The 27,021-nt window shown below is 44.4% G+C and overlaps 1 protein-coding gene across 5 annotated transcripts in view; it reads left to right on the forward strand.

Annotated features, from left to right (window-relative positions):
* The window catches only part of LOC309806836 (kalirin), a 465,266-nt gene that overhangs the window by 38,292 nt on the left and 399,953 nt on the right, over positions 1 to 27,021 (forward strand). The gene's annotated exons all lie outside the window — the stretch shown is intronic.

Raw genomic sequence — 27,021 nt, forward strand, 5'->3', positions numbered from 1 at the left:
ATGGAGGTAACAAAAAAGTCTCCCAGGAACTTGGAAATAATAGAAATGAAGCTGCCTTTGAGGGTTAAATTAGGTCCATCCATCCATCCCACATGGATGTGATCCATCATCTGCAGCTGTGGACCAGGAGGTATTCTGCAAATGTGTGAAGGAAGAGAAAAGACTTCATCAGTATGAGCTGGGAATAATCTCAGGGATGCCCTGCTGAAATGTGACTGTAATTTAGTAATCCAAAGCCTAATTAATTGCACCGAGGGCAGCCTGGGGAAAGACTGTGTACAGAAGTTGCTGGTCAGCTGAGGCACTTCTGAAAGGCAAGTTATTAAAGAGACAGAAACTGGTAGTGCACATTCAGGCTCTGACCACAGACAAGGGATCTTTGGTTCTCTGGCAGGTCTAGCTCTAATGTTGGGGTATATACACCAGCCCATTGTGGTATGCTGTCCTTGGGCCATGAATTATCCTGCAGACTCCTCTAGCCTTGCTTTTATTGATACATGCTCACTAAGCAATTTTTGGATGATGGTTTGGTTTCCCCAGTCCATCAGCCTCCACAGACCATGCTGACCTGAGCACTCCAGGTCCTGTCACAGTTGTACTTAGTTGTTGTTTTTGGCACCCAGTAAATACTGCACAAGAAGATAGCAAAGGGTCAGCTGAGCACTGAGGGGCTGTAGAACAGAGGCAGCTAGAATCAGTTGCCTCTTGAAAAGCAGCCTTTTAAAAGCTACAGTTAGATTGGGGAGAAAATCGAGAAAGGAGCTGATCTGTTAGATCTAGAGGAAAGGAGACATTGTTAGTACCAGCTAAATTTTGTTGAGTGTTTACTATGCACCAGCTACTGTACCAAGCCCTTTATAAGCATGACCTCAGTTGATCCCCAGAACTGCCCTTTGAAGTAGGTAAACGTTATACCATCCATATGACAAATGAGGATGTTGAGCTCCGAGTTTACTCAACTAGTGATCAGTAGAGCTAGGATTTGAACCTATGCGTATAGCCACTATATTACATTAGAACAAGTTTGAGCAGGTGACATGACATAGAACTTTTTTGTTTCTGAGTTTTCCAACAAAGGACTGACCTCAAGCCCAAAATGCTAGAGTAAGTTTTAAGCTCCCATGATGCTAGGGGATAACTGTGGGGAGGAGTTGTTTGGCCCATAGTTTTGAAGGAATGAATGGACTTGGATAAGCAGAGATGGATGCTGAGAAAGTGGTGCACAGCCTATTACCATGTGGCAGTCACTCATGTAGGGAGCAGTAGGAGAAGCAGGATAGGCAGATGAGGTGGGTCACAGGGAACAGTGGGCCCAGTAAGGGATGCTGAACTCATTCAGGTTTGCATTTCTCTGGTTAGCTCCCTGCTATATGCCTGACGTAAGATGCAATAACAAAAATTAATTCAAAGGAATAGGTAAATCCAGTTACACTCTTGTTTGTTTTAGAATTTTTAATTCATAGCATCACAATGTCTCTTCTATGGATGTCTGCCTTGGGTTTATAAACATGAAGTTCTGTGTATTGAATGGGCACTGCAGGTAAGGGAAGAAGGGCCAGCCCATGGCCAACCTGACTGGTCAGGGTTTAACCAAATATGGTGGACAATCTCCCTGTTAGTCTAGCCAGAAGCATTTTCTGTGAGTTAAATCTGGATTTGTTCCTATTTTCCAGGCATATGTAGGTTCTGGAGCCCACGTTCGTAAGGTCCAGGGAATGGAGCCCAGAATTCATCTTATCTAGAGAGAGGAGACGAAGGAACTGTCACAGGGCAGATAGAGCCCATCACACTGAAACTCAGTCACCTCCCTCACATCAGCTCTTAGAATCTGAAAAGACCTTCCTATCGTTTCTCTGGATCAGCAGTTCTTTTTCTTGCCTGGGAGAGTGTAGACCTGTGGAGTAGCTCACCACTAACTCCTTCCAACAGATTATAAGAATGTTATATAAGACCAGTTCTACTGTTCATGCCTTAAGAACACCACTTTTTTATTTCTTAATTTGAAGACGTCAATTTTTTTTTTTTTTTTTTTTTTTTTTTTTTGCGGTACGCGGGCCTCTCACTGTTGTGGCCTCTCCCGCTGCGGAGCACAGGCTCCGGACGCGCAGGCTCAGCGGCCATGGCTCACGGGCCCAGCCACTCCGCGGCATGTGGGATCTTCCCGGACCGGGGCACGAACCCGTGTCCCCTGCATCGGCAGGCGGACTCTCAGCCACTGCGCCACCAGGGAAGCCCTAGACATGTCAATTTTTTTACTTGTTTCCCGTCTCTAAGCCAGCTTACAGAAAAAGTGTTTTTCCTGTTGCATCATTATTCAATTAAAAAAGCTTTTTTACTATAATCCCTTGCTAATAATTTCTTGGAAATTTATGTAAGTTACATCCACATATTCTCTTTAATTCACATTCATATTTATTCTTTCAAAGATTCTTATATGCATGCTTTGCTGTTGTAAGAACTGTCCCGTCTTTTCCTCTGGTAGGTCATGCTTGCTTACACACTTAGTAGTCCTTTTCTTCACATATGTTTTGCTGACTTTCCTGGTTTGAAAATGAGAATTCTCCCTGGATCTTTTCTTATGAATGGAGGCTACATGAGTACTCTGGCAGTTCTAGGGCACAAGTGACTTTGTAATAAGAGGTTACACATTTTGGCTAGCAGCTCTACAATTTCACCCTTGAATTCCTTCAGGACTGCCAGGTGGATGCCATATGGTCCTGGTGATTTATTTACATCTCGTTTGTCAGTCAGGTTCCTGAGCACTTCACTGCAGTTTCAACCCTGACTTCACTCCTGTCAATGGAGGAGGGCAAGTTGGGAAGGACTTTCTTTCTTGAGGATACTTTTTGTACCAGGAGCATCATCACTGCTCCCCCTGATTCTCCATCTCATTGTTTCCCTTTGGTAGAACACAATAACCTCTGTGATTGACCTTGACATTGGCATTCCTCAATTTTATTTTTGGCTTAAGTTCCTGGGTTGTTTTGTGTTTATGTGCCGTTTCTTCTTCCGTGGCCTCTTTGAAATTTCTCCCTAGTCATGCAGGGATGCTTTCCTTTTTGAACGTCTGCTGTTGTGGTCCCTGACCTCATCCCATCTATCCTGGGAATTCTAATACTATATTTTAAAATAGCCTTCAGGTTTCTGTGGACTTGTGACTTTATAAACTCTTCTCTTCACTCTCCCCTTACCAATGTGTGTGCATCTCTCTCTGACATTTGGCATTAGGGTTTAAGGTACCGCTTGAGAAAGGACTTGGAGGCAGGAGCAGGACATGCTGGGCAAGGGAGGTACTGTGCATTCTACCGAGAGGCCCTTTGGTGATGCACATGGGCAGCTGATCATGCTGTCCAGGTCAGGGCAAGCCCCAGTTCCTGAGACTTGTTCTCTGAGTCAGGATCTGTGCCTAGGAGGTTCCAAGGCTGCCACCCTTGTGAATATACCCTCCTCCCTGCAGCATGGATTCTGTGCAGGCTTCCCTTCCACACCCCAGCTCCCAAAGAGCCAGAGAAGTGATTGACTGGAGCATTCTGGCCTGGCTTGCTTCCTGTGATGAGGCCAGGATCTCTGCAGGACAGACTAACAGAGGGTGGGCTAAAGTTGCAGTAGGAGAAACTGATTTTGGACACGGGGGAGAATTTCCAAGGAGCTCAAGCGGGAGGCTCAAGGAGAAGGTGGAACCCCTTTGGAGATATGAGAATGTCTGTGTGAGCCAAGAGACAGAGCCAGCTGAAGCGAGGGCAGTGCGGGAAAGAACCTCGTGACGCTTCCAGGCTGAAGCTGCTGCTGGTCAGGATCACTTCTCTGCTTCAGCAGCAAGTGCCTGACCAGGGTTGTTGAGCTAATTGTTAAATTAGAGAGGCTGGGGAAGCAAATTGCTTCATGATGGGCTCTCTCTGACTGAGTCCAAGGCTGATGTCATCCGTGAGTTCCTCCTTGATGGGGTGGGGCTGTGGGGATGGTGGGCAAGCCTGACATGGGTTTTAATAAACCGTCATCAGCGGCAGCAAGCCCCTGCCTCTCTGAGAGGCCCGCATCTGCCACTGTGGGGAGTCCACTGCCAGCTTCTCTGTGCTTTTGTTTACTGTCCCCAATTCCTGAGCCTCACAATGATGATATTTTAGATCATCATCTTCTTAGGGGTCATGAACTTAGGTGCCCAAAGGAGCCAGACCATTAACCTGAAATATCAAAATAGGCCAAGTGTAGATGGTGAGTGGAGAGTGTCAGGGAACAGTAGAGAGTGGTGGGGACGGTGGCAGACTGGAGAGTGGTGCCTCTTCTCGGGGGGCTGCAGCTACTCAGCCCCAGCTGATGGATGCCACATGGGAATGTGAGCTCCTTGTTGCCATATCTTCTTGTTTCGGAGAGGATTCAGATAGGTATTTTCTTTGTGCAGTAGCCTGATTTTTAACTGTTGAAACTAATTCAATTAAAAGACACTGTGCTGGTCAAACAAAGTCCATTAGCAGGATGAGTTTGGCCTGTGGGCCTCCAGTGTGCAACTTCTGACTTTGGTCCAAACTGCTTGTCTTACAGATGAGGAAACAGATCCAGAGAGGTTAAGCCTTTGGCCCAAGGTTACAGGGAGTCAGGGTTACTGCCTGGAGCTTATAACTCTGTCTAGCACTCTTCTGCTTCTTGGTGCTGATTTGGGACCAGGTATTCTCTGTGCTGGGGCAGTCTAGCTGGAGGGGAGTAGACCTGGGTGGACATGATTGATGCCTTGTGCTACATTATTGCTCTTGTGAGTTGCTAGGGCTCAGATGCGCCAAGTGGGTGGGATGGTTAGGGGAATTCAGGGTGCTTTTCAGGTAGCAGCAGTGCCTAGTGAGATGTGGGAGTGAGGATTTAGGCTGCCCCCATTTTGGAGCTCCACCCATGCCTGTGCTCATTCCTATCCTTTCCCACAAGCACCACAAACTCATGCACACATGTAGAGGCACTAGAGAAACAGGCATATGCCACTTACGCATCCCTGCCCTTTGTCACTCAGGTGTACACCTTGGGATCATCCTAGACTGTCCCCACTCTTGCCCTGGATTCTTCAGCTTGGAACCACCTTTCCAGTCTTGCTGCTGCTCTCCCAGTTCAGGAGTTTCACGATACAACATTGGGACCATTGCAGTAGGCTTCAAGCCTGACTGCTCCCAACCCATGCTCCATTACTGTCTGATAAATCTTCCCAAGCACAAACTTTGACTGTGGCATATTCCTACTCAAAGTGGCTCTGCATTGCCCACTGGATAAAGTAGCAGTTCCTTAACTTGGCATCTCAGGCTCCAAAGCCCTGTGGTATTGCAGTAATAGTCATCAGTCTGGCCTAGGTGTAGATCCCAGCTCTGCCACTTACCGGCTGTGCCAGCTTAGGCAGTTTTCTTGAGACTCCTCTGAGCCTGTTTCCTTCTCTGTAACAGGAGGATTTTACACAGAATTGTTTCAAGTAATAAATGAAATCATGAATATAAAGCACTTAGCTTGACACACACTGATTCTTTAACTGAAGGTATTATTCAAGGGCCTCCAGGCTTTGGTACCAGTATTACCTGTCCCACAGCCTTAGCTCCAGCTACTTTGAACTACTTGGTGATCCCACTGCCTTGGCCATTTTCTCATTCTCTGTTATCCGTCCTTTTTTGGTTTTGCTGTGTCTACTTTGTAGCATAGGTATTTGTGTACTTGTCTTGATTTCCTTCCCCCATTGCATGCTCTTTGAGGGCAGAGCCTGGGTTTGACACATCTCATACGACACTGGCACAAAAGATGCTCAGGAGAAGTTTGTGGGATGGATGAATATTATCCTCAATGGAATGGATGAATATTATCCTCATTTGGGCTCCACATTAAGTAGTTAATTAATAATGTGTGTATTTATGATAGTTTCATGAATATTTATAGTCCTACTGTGTTCAGGGGATTCAGTTGTAAAAGAAACAGATACAGTCTAGGTCTTCATGAATCCTGCAGTGTAGCCAGGAAATGGGCCGGTACAGAGGCCACTGCAGTGAGTGTGGTAAGGACGGTGGCCTGGCAGGGGCAGGGCTGCGACCAAGGCAGGTGGTACAGGGTACTGTTGGTGCACATAGCAGGGGCAACCAACACAGTCCTAGCATACTGAGAGCATCCTGGAAGAAGAGGTGTTTCACCTGAGACCAGAAGGGTGAGTAAGACCTTGACTCAGGTACATGGTTTATTGTGAAGAAACTGCTTTAAATCTCAGTCTTAAGAAAACCTTGCTTTGTTTTCATTCACTCACAAGCTCTTACAGAAATGCTTTCTGAGAACCAGGTTTTCTGAAATGATCTGTAACCAAGGCAATGTTATAGTTTTAGGTTGCTAGGGACTGGGACAAGGGTTGTTGATTGTATTCAAATTTTAAGCAACACCCAAGCTGACAGCTGTGGCTAGAGAAGCAAAGTTTCTCCTTTCTTTAAGAGCTGGGTAGGAGACTATTCTCTTCTAATTTGGAAAAGATAATCATATACTTTCATACTGTCAGGGTATGGAGATTCAGCTACTCAGTCTATTCTGTTTTTGTTGCTTGCTTGTTTTGTGGCTCCAGCTGTGTGGATACAGGGGCAGGAAAGCTAGAAGCAGGAAATGGCTGGGGTGTTTCTCTGACCCTCCTGTTAGGTCTTCTGCTTGGGTCTGGAAGAAAGACTGTAGTAGCAGACATGCTCTGCAGCTGCGGAGGAAGCAGAGGAGATTTTTGCATTAGGAGGAGACTCAGGGATCTGGAACTGTGTGCAAGTCAGGAAACTTGACACCAGAGAGAGGAGGCCACAGAAGAAGATAAGGTTCTCTTTGTAGACCCTGTACAAAGGAAATGTACAAGAGGAGAGCAGGTGATTAAGAATCATTGTGATGGAGTAATCAGAAAAATTATGAATTATACTAACATGTTCCTTTGAAATAGGCTACTTTTGGACTTGATGTTTGTATCTGTCCTTTTTAAATTTTTATTTTAAAAAATATAAAATTGTGCTAATTTCTTTTTCACCACAGCTAACGTTTAGGATCCGGAGTCCAAAGCATCTACTGCCACCTGGTGGCAGAGTACACCACCTGTGGGATTTGAAGTTGATGGGGGTACACATTGATTAAAAATTGATTCTGCAGCCAAAATGTGGAATCATAAGATATTAAAGTTGTTAGAGATCTTAAAAATCACATAGTTTTGCTTCTAATTAAATCCAATATCTTTTCATATAGAAGCTCTTACTTGAATGCCTCTAGTAACAGGGAGATCATGATCTTGCCTGACAGACCATTCTGTTGTCATTCGTTCTATCAGAATGTTTCTTCTTTTTATTTATTTTTAATAGAAAGAATTACTTGTTTTTATTTACCCTGGTTTTTACCCCTGGAAAAACCCAATATAAGTTTGCTGTGTCATCTGCATTTTGACCCTTCAAATATTTGAAGCAGCCCATCTCCCCATGATCCTGTTTTGAGGTTAAACAATTGTGGTTCCTTCAATCTTTATTCTGAAGTCATGCTTTTCAGACTCCCCACAGGCATTTCTTTCCCCTAGTTGCTCTCTACTTTGCCAGTGTCCCTGCTTAATTGTGCTGCCAGGCTTCGATCCAACACAGTGCTACAGACTTGATCAGCTAAGTGATCCCTGGTACGTGCAGGCTACCTGGACGCCAGACTTCAGATGCACTCTGTGTGGTATGAATTAGCTTTTTGTAGTCTTTATACAATGCTGACACCTCTTAGTTTGTGGTAATGGAAACCCCAAGAATTTGTGTCCTTCCCCCTATTTTTGAACTTTTTTTTTAAAAGCGAAAAGCAAGACTTTAAAATGAGCACTGAATCACACAGTTTAACACAATACATTCTGAATTTCAGATGTTACAGGTAAAGTGAAAGCCCTTTTTGACTTCATAGCAATTAATTTCTCCCTGGAGGTAGATCGTGGTAGCAGATGTTAGGGACCTTCCAGACCTTTCCATGCATTTGCTTATATGTATATCTATATCTGTATCTATCTATCTATCTATATATATATCTGTAGAAATTTGTAAATATCTCTGTGTGTGTGTATGTCTGAGGTTAACATATCAGGCTTTTCATACCATTTTGCAACTTTTTTTTTCATGCAATGACATGTCTTAAAAATCTTCTGGATAGTATTTCTCACTGTGAATATTCCCTAGTTGTCTTAGCAATTCTTCTGTTGTTTCTGTTTCTTTTACTTTTATTTTTTATTTTTTTACCATTATAAACAGTGCTGCAGTGAACGTTCGTGAACAAGCAGGCACATACACAAGTATTTCTCTAGGGTAGATACAAAGGACTGGAATTGCTAAGTGAGTGATAGGTACATTTTTTATTTTAAAATGTAGATCTCAGGCATAAAGCTTGCCTTTGTTAATTTTGACCTGGTGTTCAAATATGCTGAAATAGATTTACATATTGATTTTGGTCATCTCTTACAATATTAAGCTCACTCTACCAGTTTTGTATCATCTGTCCATGCTATAAGCACATCTTTCATTTTGTCATCTTAGGAACTTTTTTTTTTTTTTTTTTCCAGTCAAACACAGCAGTCAAGGGAAGAGCTTTGTGGCTACCACCAGAGACCTGCATCCCACCTAAAGCTCACTGTATTGTCCTAATAAACACTCTTTGGGTCCTGCAATTTATCTACAGCAATTCCATCCAACTGTACTCTTATCCTGTTCATTTTTCACTATCTTATCTACAAGAATATTGTGGAGGACATTTGCCAAAGGTTTAGCAGAGATCCAGACGCACACTATATAATGTTCTCCTGCCCACCCACCCTTGTGTGCCTGTCACGGAGGTAAATGAGGATGATATACATCGCCCAAGATGAGTGTCATTTAAAGTATATGCGGGTAACACTTTAATGAGCAATGTTTTTATGTACCTCCATGGAAAGTGTTCATTCCAACTCAAAGATATTAGGAAAAAATAAGCTATCTGTTCTCAAATTACCCTTCTTACCTATATGTTCCCAAACCACTTGGTCTCCCAGGGAGACTGTGTCTGGTGGCAGAGACACAGCAGCCTTAGTGATAAGCTCAGTACCTAGGGTTATATTTCCAGTGTTATTCAGGCTAATTTATGGTATACAGAGTTATAGTCACATGGACACACCCACAGCTGTAGGTACATGGACACACGCATTGACACACAGCCATGGGCACCTGTTTTCTCAATCTAGTTCTCATGGTAAAAAGACATTTTCTGAGTTACAGGCCTTATTAGCTTACTCTGCCTTATCTGTAAGAAGAATGGAAATCATGAGACAGATAATTTCCAACTCACTTTTATCTGGCTTTGAAATTTGTATTTATGATGTGCCACAGATGACCCTCAAAACGATAAGGATGGTGGAACCAGAGTCCTGGAGTGGGTGATGGAGGGTGAAGGCATTGCAACTCTGAAAATCCTTGGGACAGATGTACAGTCACATGGCTTCAGCTGCATAGGGTGGTGGTCCCTGGAGTCCTCCGTTCCCCAGCCCGGATTTGTGAGCTCTATTGCCCTTCTGGAGGTGGCCAGGCTTGGACTTTTCATTAAGGAGAAGAACCTCTGTTGCCTCATTTTTAGGGCATCTAGTATGGAAAACATAACCTCAAGTATCTATGATGTAATCTCCAAGGAAAAAGTTGCTTCGGCTTTTTCTTACTATAAGTAGAAATTCTGTTTCCTTTTTTTCCTTCAGTGAGCCTGAGCTATCAAAGGCTTCTGGTAAAGTTACAGGCAAGTAGATCTCCAAAATCCCACAGCTGGCCTTATTTGCGAGGTGGGATGGTGGTGGCGTCAGTTCTGCTTCAGAAGAGAAAAATAGGAACAACAAATACTCCTTTAACTCCTGATGTTTCTTCTTTCTTTTCCCTTAAGCTAATAAACAAAACAAACATAAAAACATAGAGAGAATGCAGAAAGGAAGAAATGATACAAAATGAGTGAGCTGTTCCCCGTTTGCATCTGCAATGTTCCTTTACCCTGGACAAGGCACTATGCTAGGCGCTAGGTGCCAGTGGCAGGCAGGAGTGGGGTGGGGTACAAAAATGCACTAACTATGGTCTCTGTCTGTAGGCATTTACAGTCTGGTGAAGACAAGTCTGCAGACAGCATGGATGCAATGAACTGACCAGTGTTTCTCTAGGAAGAGTTCGATTGATAGTACTTGGGTAAATAAACCACCCTCATAATGAAGAATTCACCTTTTCTTTTTTACAGGTCTTGCAAAGCTACATTTATTCTTCAAATACAGGGAAAATAAACAGAATCTTAGGTTCAGGGCTTCTGTTGCTTGCTTCAAGTTAAACAGACCCACTCTGGGCAAACCTGTATTTCCCTCCAAGAGCCACGCCTTCTCTCTGGGACCTGGTGACCTCCTGCCTTGGGCAGGGCTACACCTATCCCCTATTTTCTCTTGAGTTACTGCTGGAAGGCAGAAGCTCTGCTTTTCAAACTGAATTCTTGGGGAGCCTCCTGGGTGTTCTGTTCCTTCGTGTATTTCCAGGCATAGTCCAGGATATGACACAGAGTAGACACCTGTGAAATGCTTGTTGAACAAATGAAAGCTTCCCTTTATCTATTCCTCATTCATTCATTCATTCATTCCTTGAACACATGTTTATTGATTGCCTTCTCTGTGCGAGGCACTAGGGATACAGCAATGAATGGGACCTGGCTGAGGAGACATATAGACAATTGGAATATAATCTGATGTATAATGGATTTAATATGATACCGAAAAAGAACAGGGTATGATGGGAACATATGCAGGGATACCCAGCCCAGCTGGATGGGGAAGGGAAGTCCTTCTAGAGACTTAGAGAATTAGCACAGATAGCTTAGATAATGACAGGTAGGAAACAATGTTCCAAAGCATGGGAGGAGTACATGCAGTGGACCAAAAGGAAGCGCTAGCTGAGCGTGGAGAGTGAAGGCTGGACCGTTAATAATAATCAAAATCATAAACACATGTAGAGTACTGTGTGCCAGGTACTACTTTAAGCCCTTTGTATTCAACTTATTTAAATACTATTAGTATCACTCTCATTCTACAGAAAAGAAAACAGAGGCACAGGAAGTGAAGTAACTTGAACAGTCTCACACAACTAGTCAGTGGTAGAACTGGCATATGAAGTCTTGGTGGTGATACAGCATTTAAGCCTGGGTGGGGGTGGGCACTGATCCCCACTGGGAATCCTGGCATGCTGCTGGATATGCATAGGCCCCAGCGGTAGCAGTCCACCTGGAGAATGTCTAGTAAAGACTGTCAGGGCTTCGGGTGTATCCTAATTGTCACGTCTGACTTCAGCAGGCAGGCAGTGGGACTTTCCCTTGCCGCTGTAGATGGTTCGTTGTGTCTTGTCCTCTGTGAACACACTGCAGAGCAGAGTGTCCCCAGCCTCCTGGGGAGAATGGACTTGGGACAACAAAGAACAGTTAAACTTTGGGTGACCAGATTGCAGCCTCCACTCTGGGCTACCATCCCTAAATGGGGAAGAGAAGAAGGAGAAATGGTTTAAAGACCTCTACCACCCAAACTGGGCACCCTTTCCCGGTGCTAGGCCACTTGTGTGTGATTGTCAGGGCTACAGGTGGTGAGGAACGGGTGAGGACGAAGAACGTTTTAACTGATTGCCCCTGGGTCCCTAGAGAACGGGCCTGAAAAGGGGCAGAGGTATTGGTTCTGCTCTCTCTCTTCCCATTTTGGAAATGAGGGATCCACCCCAAGGCATCAGTGCCCTCACAGGCCTTGGGCAGCCCCTCCCCATGGCAGGTAGTGACCCTTCCTCTGAGCCCCCGCAGGCAGACCCTGCTCAGAGGGGCGTCCTTGCAGCCTCCTCACAGCCTGCTGCCGCTCGCTCCGGAAAAGCACAGGAACTGCATGTTGGTGTTTGGAAAAATTAATGCTTTCAAGATGAGCTCCGCACAGCCTTAGCACGTCTGTCTCTCTCTCACCAGCTGAAAGAAAAGAAACATTCTTAGACAATTACTTCCCAAGGGAGCCCAAGGGCTGGCTTTGTTTTTTGAGTGTTTTTAGTTACAACACGTGAAGTTCTGAGAATTTTTTGGCTTTGGGTTTTTTCTGGTTTTGGTTGCGGGGATAGGGAAGATGAGTGAATTCCCAATGAACAGGGCACTTGGATGGTTCACAATTGTGAAAGGTGTGTTCTTTCGTGGGCACAACTGCGTGTGCTTGGGTTAAGGAACTTGCTAAAACCTGACAGATGGAACCCAGGCTCTGGGCCTGCACTGTACCCAGATGTTCAGAGCCTTCCATCTGAAGCTTTTTGGGGCACAACTCCACCTGTTAGTGGATCCTTCCCCTTCCTCAGGCTCTCCTCGCCTTCACCCTGTCTTCTGACGGACACAGCGCTTATGACACAGCCATAGTGAGCTGTCACCCTCCTTCACCCTCAGTGCCCCCCTTCAGTCTCCACCTGCCAAAGTAATAACACTCCCAGTAGAGACGGGGGATTTGAGAGTATCAGTGTTAGTGAGTCAGAGCCCACTGTTCCAGGGCGGGGACGGCAGACTTGCCAGCCCACGTGCTACGGCTCTTCCAGCCTCCTTTTGGCAGCCGTCACTAATGGACGGTCGTGCCACTCTTTCCTCATCCTTCCTGCCTGTGGCCTCAGGGTTGTTCCTCACCACCCCCACCCCCCGACATAGTCTCAAAGATATTTATTGATACAAAGGGGAAGATAGTAACTTGATTTAACACAAAGCTCTGGACAATCACTGCCCCTGGTTAGAGCTGGAACTTGAGATGAAACACAGTCGCCATCTCTGACCAAAGTCCCACAAGATGTCTAAGTAGCTGGCAAGTGAACAGGCTGAGAAGAGTTGGGTTGTACTGAGTGCTCGTGGAGGTCATGAAGCACCCATCCGATCCCCGTGGTAAGCAAGGAGTGGAGCAGAGTGTGGGAGGAACTGCCTCTGCCAGCCAGTGGGTGGGTGCCTGAGTCCAGGGACTTGCTTATGATGGCCTGTGGGTTCTCTGGGGACCACCTCACATTCCAGACCCTTGTGAGTGGGAAGTGGAGAAGGAACTTGCTGTTCTGGCCCTCAGAGACCTCTCAGCTTTCAGAAAAGGTCTGAGTTCCCACTTCAGTCAGCCTGCAGTGGTTTGAAAATCACCAAAGTAACAAATGCTTATGATAAAAAATAATAACAACATAAAATTTTATAAAATACTATTCTCTAACCACCTACCCCTATCTCCTAGGGATAACCACTGTTAACAGTTTGGTGTTATGTCCTACCAGAACTCCTTTTCTATGCACGTTAAAATACGTATTCATAGTGTGTATGTGTATATTTATATTCTATATCTATTCTCACCAAAAAATGGAATAATACAAATTATTTCAAATTATCTAGCAAATTGTATTCTCCTACCCAACAATATATCATGGACATCCTTAAATGTAACTATGTGTAAAATTGCTTGTCCTTTATAATGGTTTCAAAGTATAATATAGATTGTATCATAATTTATTTTACTAGTTCCTTATTGTTGAATTTTTAGGTTCTCTCCAGTTTTTTTGCTGTTTTTTACAGAATACACTGAAACGTATGTGTAAGTGCAGTAGGTGAGATTTTATAAGTAGAATTGCTGGATTGAAGGCTATGCACTTTAGAAATGTTGATAGGTATTGCCAAATTGATTTTTTAAAATGTTACATCAATATACTCTCCTGCCAGGTTATGTATATATATTTTCCAATATGATAGGTAAAATATGCATGCTGTTATGCTTTAATTTGCATTTCCCTGATCATTAGTAGAGGTTAGCATCTTTTTACTTTTTATCAATCATTTGTGTTTTTCTTCTGTGAATTACCTGTTCTTATTAACTCATTTTATACTGGGTTGTTTAGTTTTTTCTTACTGGTTTTTAGGAGCTTGTTGTAAATTCGAGGTATTAATCCTTTATGTGATGTTTTGTTGCAGTGTAGCAAATATTTGTCTCCTAGATTATCTTTTAACGTTGTTCATGTTTTTGCAATTTTATACATTCTTTTCTTTCCTCTGAGGACTTAAAAAATCCATGATTATAATACATTACTGTTGTTCAAAAATTAATACAATATCAAATACGACCTTACGCCTATCTACCCAGCCCCCTCCTTCCATAGGTAACTATCAGTGTTATTTTCTTGTGAATCCTTCCAGTGTTTCTTTTTTAAAATATAGGCAAATCTGAATCCATCCTTATTTTACCACTTTCTTATCAAAACTGAGTGAATACTAACTTTATTGTTCTGTGCCTTGCATTTTTAACCCAACAGTATGCTTGGAAGATCTTTTCATATCTATTTGCAGAAAACCTTATTATTTTTAGCAGCTGCATAATATTCCATTATATGGGTATACCATACACAGCTCAGTAGGTTTCAGACTTTTTTGTTTATGTATTCCCCAAGAGCATATTGAGAACTATATACTCCCCTCACACATCTCAGTTGACATTAAACATTTTTTTTACCATAAGTTTAAGTGGTTGCAAATAAAATATTTTCTAGAGTGTTGTATATCGTATACAGGCTTTAAATATATTTTCTTAAAAATCTTGGAGCTGGAAATTTAATGAATTGGAAAAGGCAGCTCTCATTGTCAAAGAAAGCAGCCAAATCAGACATATTTACTTCCTGTCAGAGAAAATCTGACTTTTTATTTATTTATTTATTTATTTATTTATTTGCGATACGCGGGCCTCTCAGTGTTGTAGCCTCTCCCGTTGCAGAGCACGGGCTCCGGACGCACAGGCTCAGTGGCCATGGCTCACGGGTGCAGCCGCTCCACGACATGTGGGATCTTCCTGGACCGGGGCACAAACCCGTGTCCCCTGCATTGGCAGGCGGACTCTCAACCACTGCGCCACCAGGGAAGCCCCTGACTTCTTTTTAAAATTCAAGCAAGCATGTTAAATAGACACCCCTGTGACAACACTGTCTTCAGAATTCAAGTTCCAAGATAGATAGATAGATAGATAGACAGATAGGTACGGTCCTGAGACTAGACATGCTTCTGTCTTCTAGACGAAATGACGTACAGTCCTTTTCAATACCTCCTTGTGATCTCATTCAGTCTTGTGGCTTTAACATCTCTCCATTTACCAAAGACTCCCTGTTTCATTTTTCTTTACACTGTGACAAACCACCCCCGGTCATAATGGCTCACAGCAACAATTTACCATTTATTATGATTGTGAGGGTTGAGCAGGCAGTTAGTTCTGTTTCATGTGGTGTCTGCTGGGATGGCTGGAAGCTACAAAGTGGCCTCACTTACGTGGATGGCAGTTGCTGTGGGTGGGGCTGGGATTAGCTGGGCTTCTCAGTATGGGTCCTTGGTTCTCCTTAATGTGGTTTTTCCATGTGGCTTGGGCTTCTTACATCATGGCAGCTAGACTCAAAAAACAGTTTTATTTATTCTTGACTGCATCATCTTAAAATGTCCTTTAAAAAGTTAAGTACAGTGCAAGGGTCAAAATTCAAAAGGTGTAAAAAAAAAAAATTCAGTGAAAAGTATTCCTTTTCAATACTGTTGTCCATCCCCTGTTCTCCTTAGGTGACTTGTATATCCCTCCAGAGGTTTAAAAAAATGCATGTAAAAGCCAGTTTGTTGAGCTTTGTGTCTTGCTTAGGAAAACCTTCCCACCCTAAGACTGTAGAAGTTTTTCTTCTTGGAGTTTTATAGTTGGCTTTTTTACATGGATGTCTTTAACTAGGCTTTCCTGTGTGCATGCTTCGAGGCCAGTACTGATGGACTTTTTAAAAAAATTAATTAATTAATTGATTAATTATTTTTGGGCTCCGTTGGGTCTTCAATGCTGCATGCAGGCTTTCTCTAGTTGTGGCAAGCGGGGACTACTCTTCATTGCGGTGTGCAAGCTTCTCATTTCTCACTGCGGTGGCTTCTCTTGTTGCTGAGCATGGGCTCTAGGCATGCGGGCTTCAGTAGTTGCGGCACACGGGCTCAGTAGTTGTGGCTTGTGGGCTCTAGAGTGCAGGCTCAGTAGTTGTGGCACATGGGCTTAGTTGCTCCATGGCATGTGGGATCTTCCCAGACCAGGGATCGAACTTGTGTCCCCTGCATTGGCAGGTGGATTCTTAATCACTGCACCATCAGGGAAGGGAAGTCCCAGGGTTGATGGACTTTTAGGGAAGCCAAATCATTGGTGTTTACTACCTGGAAACTCCATCAGGGAACTCGGTAAAGTTTTCCATCTCCTCAGTACTGAGGGTCATCCACATGGTTCATGTGGGCATAGTCAAAGGATTTCTCATAATTGAATCTCTGTTGGAAATTTGCAGCCTGTGTTAGGGCAGAGGGAGGAAGCCAGATAAGCTAGGGCAGTTGGGCAAGTAAGATATAGGAATCTGTCCCCACATGAAGGGCAGGTAGAGAGCCAGGGGATTTGGAGTCATGACTTGTCCCTAACTCAGGACTTCACAAGGGCCACTTGGCTTACAGCTGTCCTCAGTGGCAAAGCTGACTTTTTTTTTTTTATTCTTTTTGTTGCAGTGGTAAATGGGAGTGTTTCCTTAATCTCTCTTTCAGATTTTTCATCATTAGTGTATACGAATGCAAGAGATTTCTGTGCATTAATTTTGTATCCTGCAACTTTACCAAATTCATTGATTAGCCCTAGTAGTTTTCTGGTGGCATCTTTAGGATTCTCTGTGTATAGTATCATGTCATCTGCAAACAGTGACAGTTTGACTTCTTCTTTTCTAATTTGTATTCCTTTATTTCTTTTTCTTCTCTGATTGCCGTGGCTAGGACTTCCAAAACTATGTTGAATGATAGTGGTGAGAGTGGACGTCCTTTTCTTGTTCCTGATCTTAGAGGAAATGCTTTCAGTTTTTCACCATTGAGAATGATGTTTGCTGTGGGTTTGTCGTATATGGCCTTTATGTTGAGATAGGTTCCCTCTATGCCCACTTTCTGGAGAGTTTTTATCATAAATTGGTGTTGAATTTTGTCAAAAGCTTTTTCTGCATCTGTTGAGATGATCATATGGTTTTTATTCTTCAATTTGTTAATATGGTTTACCACATTGATTGATTTACGTATATTGCAGAATCCTTGCATCCCTAGGATAAATCCCACTTGATCATGGTGTATGATCCTTTTAATGTGTTGTTGGATTCTGTTTGCTAGTATTTTGTTGAGGATTTTTGCATCTGTATTCATCAGTGATACTGATCTGTAATTTTCTTTTTTTGTAGTATCTTTGTCAGGTTTTGGTATCAGGGTGATGGTGACCTCATAGAATGAGTTTGGGAGTGTTCCTTCCTCTGCAATTTTTTGGAAGAGTTTGAGAAGGATGGGTGTTAGCTCTTCTCTAAATGTTTGATAGAATTCACCTGTGAAGCCTTCTGGTCCTGGGCTTTTGTTTGTTGGAAGATTTTTAATCACAGTTTCAATTTCATTACTTGTGATTGGTCTGTTCATATTTTCTATTTCTTCCTGGTTCAGTCTTGGAAGGTTATACCTTTCTAAGAATTTGTCCATTTCTTCCAGGTTGTCCATTTTATTGGCATAGAGTTGCTTGTAGTAGTCTCTTAGGATGCTTTGTATTTCTGCAGTGTCTGTTGTAACTTTTCCTTTTTCATTTCTAATTTTATTGATTTGAGTCCTCTCCCTCTTTTTCTTGATGAGTCTGGTTAATGGTTGATCAATTTTTTAAATCTTCTCAAAGAACCAGCTTTTAGTTTTATTGATCCTTGCTATTGTTTTCTTTGTTTCTATTTCATTTATTTCTGCTCTGATCTTTATGATTTCTTTCCTTCTGCTAACTTTGGGTTTTGTTTGTTCTTCTTTCTCTAGTTCCTTTAGGTGTAAGATTAGATTGTTTGAGTTTTTTTTTGTTTCTTGAGGTAGGCTTGTATAGCTATAAACTTCCCTCTTAGAATTGCTTTTGCTGCATCCCATAGGTTTTCGATTGTCGTGTTTTCATTGCCATTTGTCTCTAGGTATTTTTTGATTTCCTCTTTGATTTCTTCAGTGATCTCTTGATTATTTAGTAGTGTAATGTTTAGCCTCCATGTATTTGTTACTTTTTTTCCCTGTAATTCATTTCTAATCTCATAGCGTTGTGGTCAGAAAAGAGGCTTGATATGATTTCACTTTTCTTAAATTTACTGTGGCTTGATTTGTGACCTAAGATGTGATCTATCCTGGAGAATGTTCCATGTGCACTTGAGAAGAAAGTGTAATCTGCTGTTTCTGGTTGGAATGTCCTATAAATATCAATTAAATCTATCTGGTCTATTGTGTCATTTAAAGCTCGTGTTTCCTTATTAATTTTCTGTTTGGATGATCTGTCCATTGGTGTAAGTGAGGTGTTCAAGTCCCTCAATATTATTGTGTTACTGTTGATTTCCTCTTTTATAGTTGTTAGCAGTTGCCTTATGTATTGAGGTGCTCCTATGTTGGGTGCATATATATTTATAATTGTTATATCTTCTTCTTGGATTGATCCCTTGATCATTATGTAGTGTCCTTCCTTGTCTCTTGTAACATTCTTTCTTTCTTTCTTTCTTTCTTTATTTGCTGTGTGCGGGCCTCTCACTGGTGTGGCCTCTCCCGTTGCGGAGCACAGGCTCCGGATGCACAGGCTCAGCAGCCATGGCTCACGGGCCCAGCCGCTCCACGGCATGTGGGATCTTCCCGGACCGGGGCATGAACCCGTGTCCCCTGCATCGGCAGGCGGACTCTTAACCACTGCGCCACCAGGGAAGCCCAACATTCTTTAATTTAAAGTCTCTTTATCTGATATGAGTATTGCTACTCCAGCTTTCTTTTGATTTCCATTGGCATGGAATATCTTTTTCCATCCCATCACTTTCAGTCTATATGTGTCCCTAGGTCTGAAGTGGATCTCTTGTAGACAGCATATAGATGGGTCTTGTTTTTGTATGCATTCAGTGAGCCTGTGTCTTTTGGTTGGAGCATTTAATCCATTCACATTTAAGGTAATTATTGATATGTATGTTCCTATTACCATTTTTTTTTTTTTTTTTTGTGGTACGCGGGTCTCTCACTGTTGTGGCCTCCCATTGCAGAGCATGGGCTCTGGACACGCAGACCCAGCGGCCATGGCTCACTGACCCAGCCGCTCCATGGCATGCGGGATCTTCCTGGACCGGAGCACGAGCCCGCGTCCGCTGCATCGGCAGGCGGACTCCCAACCACTGCACCACCAGGGAAGCCCCGTATTACCATTTTCTTAATTGCTATGGGTTTGTTTCTGTAGGTCCTTTTCTTCTCTTGTGTTTCCCACTTAGAGAAGTTCCTTTAGCATTTGTTGTAGAGCTGGTTTGGTGGTGCTGAACTCTCTTAGCTTTTGCTTGTCTGTAAAGCTTTTGATTTCTCCATCAAATCCGAATGAGATCCTTGCCGGGTAGAGTAATCTTGGTTGTAGGTCCTTCCCTTTCATCACTTTAAGTATATCATGCCACTCCCTTCTGGCTTGTGGATTTTCTACTGAGAAATCAGCTGTTAACCTTATGGGAGTTCCCTTGTATGTTTTTTGTCATTTTCCCCTTGCTGCTTTCAGTAATTTTTCTTTGTCTTTAATTTTTGCCAATTTGATTACTGTGTGTCTCGGCATGTTTCTCCTTGGGTTTATCCTGTATGGGACTCTCTGCACTTCCTGGACTTGGGTGGCTATTTCCTTTCCCATGTTAGGGAAGTTTTCAACTATAATCTCTTCAAATATTGTCTCGGGTCCTTCCTCTCTCTCTTCTCCTTCTGGGACCCCTATAATGCGAATGTTGTTGCATTTAATGTTGTCCCAGAGGTCTCTTAGGCTGTCTTCATTTCTTTTCATTCTTTTTTCTTTATTCTGTTCTGTGGCCGTGAATTCCACCATTCTGTCTTCCAGGTCACTTATCCGTTCTTCTGCCTCAGTTATTCTGCTATTGATTCCTTCTAGTGTAGTTTTCATTTCAGTTATTGTATTGTTCATCTCTGTTTGTTTGTTCTTTAATTCTTCTAGGTCTTTTTAAAACATTTCTTGCATCTTCTCCATCTTTGCCTCCATTCTTTTTCCGAGGCCCTGGATCATCTTCACTATCATTATTCTGAATTCTTTTTCTGGAAGGTTGCCTATCTCCACTTCATTTAGTTGTTTTTCTGGAGTTTTATCTTGTTCCTTCATCTGGTACATGGCCCTCTGCCTTTTCATCTTGTCTATCTTTCTGTGATTGTGGTTTTTGTTCCACAGCCTGCAGGATTGTAGTTCTTCTTGCTTCTGCTGTCTGCCCTCTCTGTTTTTTTTTTTTTCTTTTTTTTACTGGTTTATCTGTCCACTTAGATCCCATGGATTTAGAATTTCAACCTGGCATGAGCTTGTTTTCTGTCGTAGGAGAATGCACTAACTTTATGAAGCACCTGCTCTGTTAGGTAAGGTACAGTGCTTAGTATTTTATATGTTATTTTGTTTTTTCCTCATGCAGGTTGTTCTGATTTGGTAAGGTCAGCCTTATCTTCATCCAAAAGATGAAGAGACTGAGATTTAGGGGTGTTAAGTCACTTGCCGGATGAAGAGACTGAGATTTAGGGGTGTTAAGTCACTTGCCTCAAGTTAGTTAGCTAGAAAAAAGATTTGGGATTTGAACCTAGTTAGTCTCATTCAGCTCAGGCTCTTTCCCAACACCTAGAAGGTTTCAGATTAACTGGATAAACAAATCATAAAGAGATTAGTTATAGAATTTATGGGAATCAGTTATTTTTAAGAACGATAAGCAGAATTCATTTGCCAGAAAGTAAAGTGATCATCGCAATTGATTCTTTTCTTTTTAAAAATAAGAGTCAAGGAAGAGAGAATTCAAATTGGCTAGTGTGCAGCCACTCTGGTGCGTGTGTGTTAAAGTCAGTTTCAGGGCGTTCAGGTGAGTCAAATATTGTGTTTGCCTTATGGAAAACACACAAATTATACATTTTCCAAAAAATAAAGAAACGCAACAGTTATGGAAAAAAAAAGTTTCATTCTAGATGTATGCTAGTCAAAATTTAGTACTTCTTTGATGGTACAGTGGGCTCTTTTTGATCCTGTTGAACTTCACATTCATTATTATCAACTGCAGTCATCGTAGTCTGATGCTTGATTTTCCTGGGCAGATGTGCTGAGGGGGGCTGTTTGGAAAAGCTTTCGGAGGAGATGGAGAAGGCATGGGATGAAGAGAGAAGGGAGGGAATTCTCCACAGCAGGGCTCCCCACAGACTGAGTGAGGCATGAGGTTTCAGCTGTGGTGACTGACAACTTAAGTTTTCCTGATTCTAAGTTGGTGCACTGTGGGAATTGAGAGATGGGAGAAACAGTTAAGAGAAGCCAAACCTCAGGGGAGTGAACGGCCCCCAGACTTGATGGCCCTTAGGTCACTGAGGCACAGGGTGGAGAAGCTGCTGTTAGTAGAGGCAAGAGGGAAACGCCCCTTACTGGCTGTGAGGGAAACAGAGGAGGCAATAATGAGCTCTCTGGATTGTTGGGCCTCTTTGGTCAGGTTCTGAGTTGTCTGCTCTAACTATTTATTATTATTATTATTTTCTTCAAGAAGAACTACTTTAAATTTAGGTATTTGGAGAGGGCAGCCAACCATGTTCTGGGTAGGAAGTGGGAGATCAGGGGAGCGAGTGAGGAAGGCAGAAGAGGCAACAGGTCCCTTGAGTTGCCTTCATCAGGTCACCTGACAGGCAAACACCCATGGAGCTTAAGGAAGAGAGTCATGGACCCTCCTTCTTGCCCCCAACGTACCCCACCCCTACTGCTCATCTGAGGCCAGGACTTCTGCTTCCCTTCCTTTTTTTTTTTTTTTTTTTTGTGGTACGCGGGCCTCTCACTGCTGTGGCCTCTCCCGTTGCGGAGCACAGGCTCCCGACGCGCAGGCTCAGCGTCCATGGCTAACGGGCCCAGCTGCTCCGCGGCATGTGGGATCTTCCCAGACCGGGGCCTGAACCCGTGTCCCCTGCATTGGCAGGCGGACTCTCAACCACTGTGCCACCAGGGAAGCCCCTCTTTTTTTTTAATGGTTGAATAAATTTACTTGTCATTCCAGATCATAATTTGTACAAATTAAGCTCTTTGACTTAAGAACATATATATATATATATATATATATATACACAAAAATCCTCAAAATAAAATGTTAACTTAGCACTCCTGGTGATGGTATAAATATGCCATACTATTTTTTTTTTACATTTCCCTTTTAAAAAAAATTGATGTATAGTTGACATACAATACTATATTAGTTTCAGGTGTACAACTTAATGATTTGTATATATTGTTAAATGATCACCACAGTAAGTCTAGTTAACATCTGTCACTGCACCTAGTTACAGATTTTTTTCCTTAGATGAGAACTTTTAAGATCTATTCTCTTAGCAACTTTCAAATGTACAATACAGTGTTATTAACTGTAGCCACCATGCTGTACATTACATCCTCAGGACTTATGTATTTTATAACTGGAGGTTTGTACCTTTTGACCCGCTTCACCCACCCTCCACTGCCCACCTGTGGCAACCACTGATCTGTTCTCTGTATCTATGAGCCTGGTTTTGTTTTGGTTCTTTGTTTTCTTTCCTTTGACCTAAGACAATATTTTTGCCAAAATGTAAATATTCCCTGAGGGTCTTGAATATTAAGCTCTCATCATGAAAACCTTACAGGGGATGAGATTATCACAGTACTTTTCACAGGCCCAGAATGGGTGAGCTTTGAAAAGGCATAGCAAGAGAGGAAGGCTCTAGCTCTTGGGGCCCAGGCTGGGGGTGTTGGGTGGCGTGCTGTGGTTGGAGACTCAGGTCAACATGGGGGTTCTGGCGATTGGTGGGGGAGGAATAAATGCTCAGGGGAGGGGTCGGAGAGGGACTGCATTTCCCCACTTAGCAATTTGGTTTAGAGCCCTGTGTGGTGATGGGTCGTGTGGCATCTCCAGGCTACGCCCGCCAAGGGAGAGTTAAAGATCCCAGTGGAGGTCAGAGGTGAACAAGGATGAAAGCAACACAAAAGTAGGACAAGGCAGGCTAATTAGCTTCCACCTTCCCCTCCTGCTGCCCGGCCTGATATTTGAGGTGACATTTAAAGCCACTGTACAGATGAATGCTTTCTGGAGCCTGTGGAGAGATGAGCCTGATTCTCAGCCTCCTGGCTGGCAGCTCCTCAGCCTCTCTGTCTGGGGCCCTCTATTGGGCCTTGAGGGCAGGCGGGACCTCCCTTTACCTTCCAGGAGACTCTTCTAATTCTGGACTCAGAATCCTCCTCCCTACTGGACTCTGAGGATGTGTGGGAAATGAGGTGCACTCTAGAATTCAACCAAAATAGTTCAGTGAAGTAAGAGAGGAGAGCAGGGACAGAAGCAGATAGATCACCGTTTCAGACTCATCTAAGGAACTTGTTAAAAATGCAGGCCTTGGGGAGTGAGGCCTAGTTATCTGCATGGATAACCAACCCTCTAAGGTTATTCTGCTGCCCATTAAACTTTGAGAACCTCTGAGATAGAAGATGAACGAGGTTAGCTGGAAAAGGCCTCTTGGGAGAAGTGGACTTGAATTTCAGTGTGACAGGTGATACCTGTCTTAGATGCTGGCCTCAGGTGTGGACCTAGGGAGCCTGTTCACCTGGGGACACCAGGCTTTCACAGGAGAGACTGGCCGGTGTCCATCCCATCCGTGGGTGGCGTCACTGAGACTATGTTGCCACAGGGCTGCACTTCACCACTTGGGTGCTAATCGCCAAGGGGCAGAAGTGGTGTGGGAGGTGGCTGAGGTTGGTGTCTGCTGGAGTGTGTGATACATGTTGCAACTGAAGCACAGCTTATAGGGCAAAATGGCAGCCTGGTGGAGCCCACTTGCATGGGCGGGGCAGAGAGGGGCAGGGATAGTCTTCCCTCTGCTATGCAGACTAGCAACTGTACCACCTCCCTTGTGGCCTTCCCTGGTCAGGTAGCCCTGTGTGTCCGAGAAGCTGGCCAGTGCCTCTGCGGGAACAATGGCCATTGCCCCGGGAGATGAGTGGGAAAGATTTGGGACATGATTGCTTCTCTTCTCCCTCTGTGCTGCTTGCCTTCTGCTCCATACACTTGTGCTGGCTTTATCTGACCGGGAACACAGTGTTTCCACGTTGGGGCGGGCGGAGAGAGGGAGAAAGAACAGTGCCAAGGAAGAAGAAGGAACAGCGAAGAGAAGGGAACACATCTGTGTTGTGACACCGAGTAACCGGTGATCATCCAGATGGGCATCAGCCCCCTGGAATGGACGGGCCATTGCTGGCCTGGAGATGCTCCTTGTTCCTGAGAACAGGTCCCAGGTGGGTTGGAGGAACCATGCCAAGGGGAATGACCGTGCTTGCTTTGACCATGATGAAAGAAGGAGCTGCTGCAGTATTGTTTAAGACAAAATGACAACAACAACAAAAACCTAATAAAGCCCCCTCCTGGCCGACGTCCCGTCCATTCTAATTGCACTCCAGCTACATGGCAACTCTGACAATCTCTTGGAACATTTTATTCAACTTCTGGAGGGGCTGGATTGAAAGCATGGCTTACGAGGCTCTGTGGGAGTTGGAGAAATGAGCGTTGGTGTGCTGGGGAGCTCCCAGGAGCCCAGCTCGATGGGTTGAAGCCAATCTTTAGTAAAATTGCTGGCTGAATGGGTTCCTCCTGGCCCCGACCCCCCAAGTGATGCTTATGTTCTTAGGTTCACAGTTTGTGGGGGAAGTTCTTGCATCCGTGTTGTTCTTTAACATCTTTATTCTCTTTCTTTGAAAATGAGGCTGTGTGGAATGCTTGGCACTTGATTACTAGAAGGAGGGGAACAGGGCCAGCTTCCTTCTCCAGGCCCAAGAATGGGATGTGGAATAGTAGAATTACCCCATCAGAGTTCCCACGGCATCCACAGAGTCACTAGGACTTTCTGCCTCACAGACTCATGCTCTTTCCAAAGCCCATCTCTGTCTAGGTCTCCTCATGGTGGGAGCCATGTGTGCATCCCTCACATCTCAGATTTCTCCCAGTTGGGTTAGACAGAGCCACTTTTGGCATTTTTATTTGGAGATGCTCTCCCTTGGCAGCCACAAGCCAGAGCCAAAGAAAAAGCTGAAGGGCTGTCACTCAGTAGGAGGCCACAGGCAGGCCCTCTACTGAGCCTGTGCTGGTGGCATGTCAGCACTGCCCTGGGCGTCCTGCCCTACTGTGAGGGCCTCCACCTCTCTATGAAAGACATCACAGTTCCCCAGGGAACAATCCAGAGCCCCAGAAACTCTCTTCGGGAGGAGACAGATGGCACACATTTCTTCCTCAGCCCAGCCACCTTCTAGGTATTTGACCATAAGCAAGTGATTTAACCTCTTGGAACATGGGTGTTCCCTTCTGTAGACTGGGGAACGTGAGTCCCATCCTACAGACCTTGCAGGGTGGCTCAGGGGGCCAAGGGAGATGATGGATGTGGAAGTAATGTGTGAGCTAAAAAGTTCTGGCCACACCTGAATGATGGAGCTTGTTATTCATGAAGGAAGGGGGAAGCTGAGGGTCAGTGCACTTCTCTCTGGAGAGAGAGGAGGAGGGGCGTGCACTCTCGTGTCAACTACACACTGGAGTCTTGTCCATTTAAGGTAATAGTAAAATAATACTACCAGAGCCTGCGAGGTAGCTTCTGGGGAGTGGTGTGTGCTCAGTCCCAATGCTGCCCTTCCAGAAGGAACCATGGTGCAGCGGTGGAGCAGGAGCAGGGCCAGGCTGGTGGAGATGTGGCTCTGCTGGCTTTCTCCCTCCCCTGCCTAGCTCCTGCCCCAGGATGTGCCCCCTCCTCAGTCTGCATATGTCAGAATCTGCAGCCTGTGTCATACTGGAAGCCTAAGCTCCCAGGAACAGCTGACGCTGAGGAGGCCTGTTCCTGCCTGCTGCTGTTGGAGACCCGGAAGCCTGGGGTGCCAGCGTTTCCATTAGGACAGTGAGAAGGCATTGCTGGCATGGCCTGGGCTGAAACAAAAGCGGTGATGAATATGCACGTGGCTGCCGGGTAGTTTTTAGGCTTGGAGTCCAGAGTTGTTCCAGACCTGGGGTCCCCTCGGATTTCCCTTGTTTGAGCAGGACTTCTGGTCACCTGAGGACACAGGCTCACTGTGTGGGTGGCCAGCACCCTGTAAAATGGGTTCCTAGCAAGGCAAGGCCAGGGTGCCCTGTCATCCTCCTACAGGCCTTATGTGGTGCCCAGGAACGGAGGCCCTTGCAGTCCACTCCTCTTCCTGACTTAAACATGAAACCGTGTGGGGTGCACGTGCCATTTGCCTCTTCACTCATTCAGTTAGTAAATACTCAAGCACTTGCAAAGTTCAAGATGCTTCAGGGGATGTAACGAAGATCACAGAGCAGATCCTGTCTTCATGGAGTTTGTGGTCAAGTAAGGGAGCAGTCCTGTACAAAGGAGGTCTTACACAAAGGAGGGAGTGAAATGCAGTGTAGAGAGGGAGAAAGATGAGGGAAGGCTACCTGATTCTGTGGAAAAATAGGAGGATTTGGCCACGATGAAGTGGGGGAGTAGGGTGGCCATGCTATGGGCAGGGAGAACAGGAGCACATGCACAGAGGTAGGAAAGCATGGGATGTAAGGAGGTGTGGGAGCTGGGAATCTGGTGAGAGGAAGAGGGGTTGGAGGGGAGAGGGGAATGAGCACTTGAGCACCGCCATTCACCAAGTGCTGGACCAGAAATGTTAGGTCCTTCCTATCCTGGGAGCCTCACCATAGCCTGGTGAAGCAAATGCTGTTCTCTCTAGTTTTCAGAGGAGGCGGCTAGGGTTGAAGTCGCTTGATCAAGGCTAGGCAACTATTCAGTGGTAGCAGGATTTGAATCCATGACCATGTGACTCCAGAGCCCATGCTGTCTCCACGACAGCAGAGGGTCCACGAAGGGAGATAGGGTCTGTGGCCTTTTTCTGGTCACATGGGTCCTGCACCCTTGGGCAGGAGGTGCCTGTGGTTCCCAAGGAACAAGGCAGTGAGGCTCTGG

This window comes from Mesoplodon mirus (assembly GCF_964341445.2).
Source record: "Mesoplodon mirus genome assembly, chromosome: 6".
Taxonomy (NCBI): domain Eukaryota; kingdom Metazoa; phylum Chordata; class Mammalia; order Artiodactyla; family Ziphiidae; genus Mesoplodon; species Mesoplodon mirus.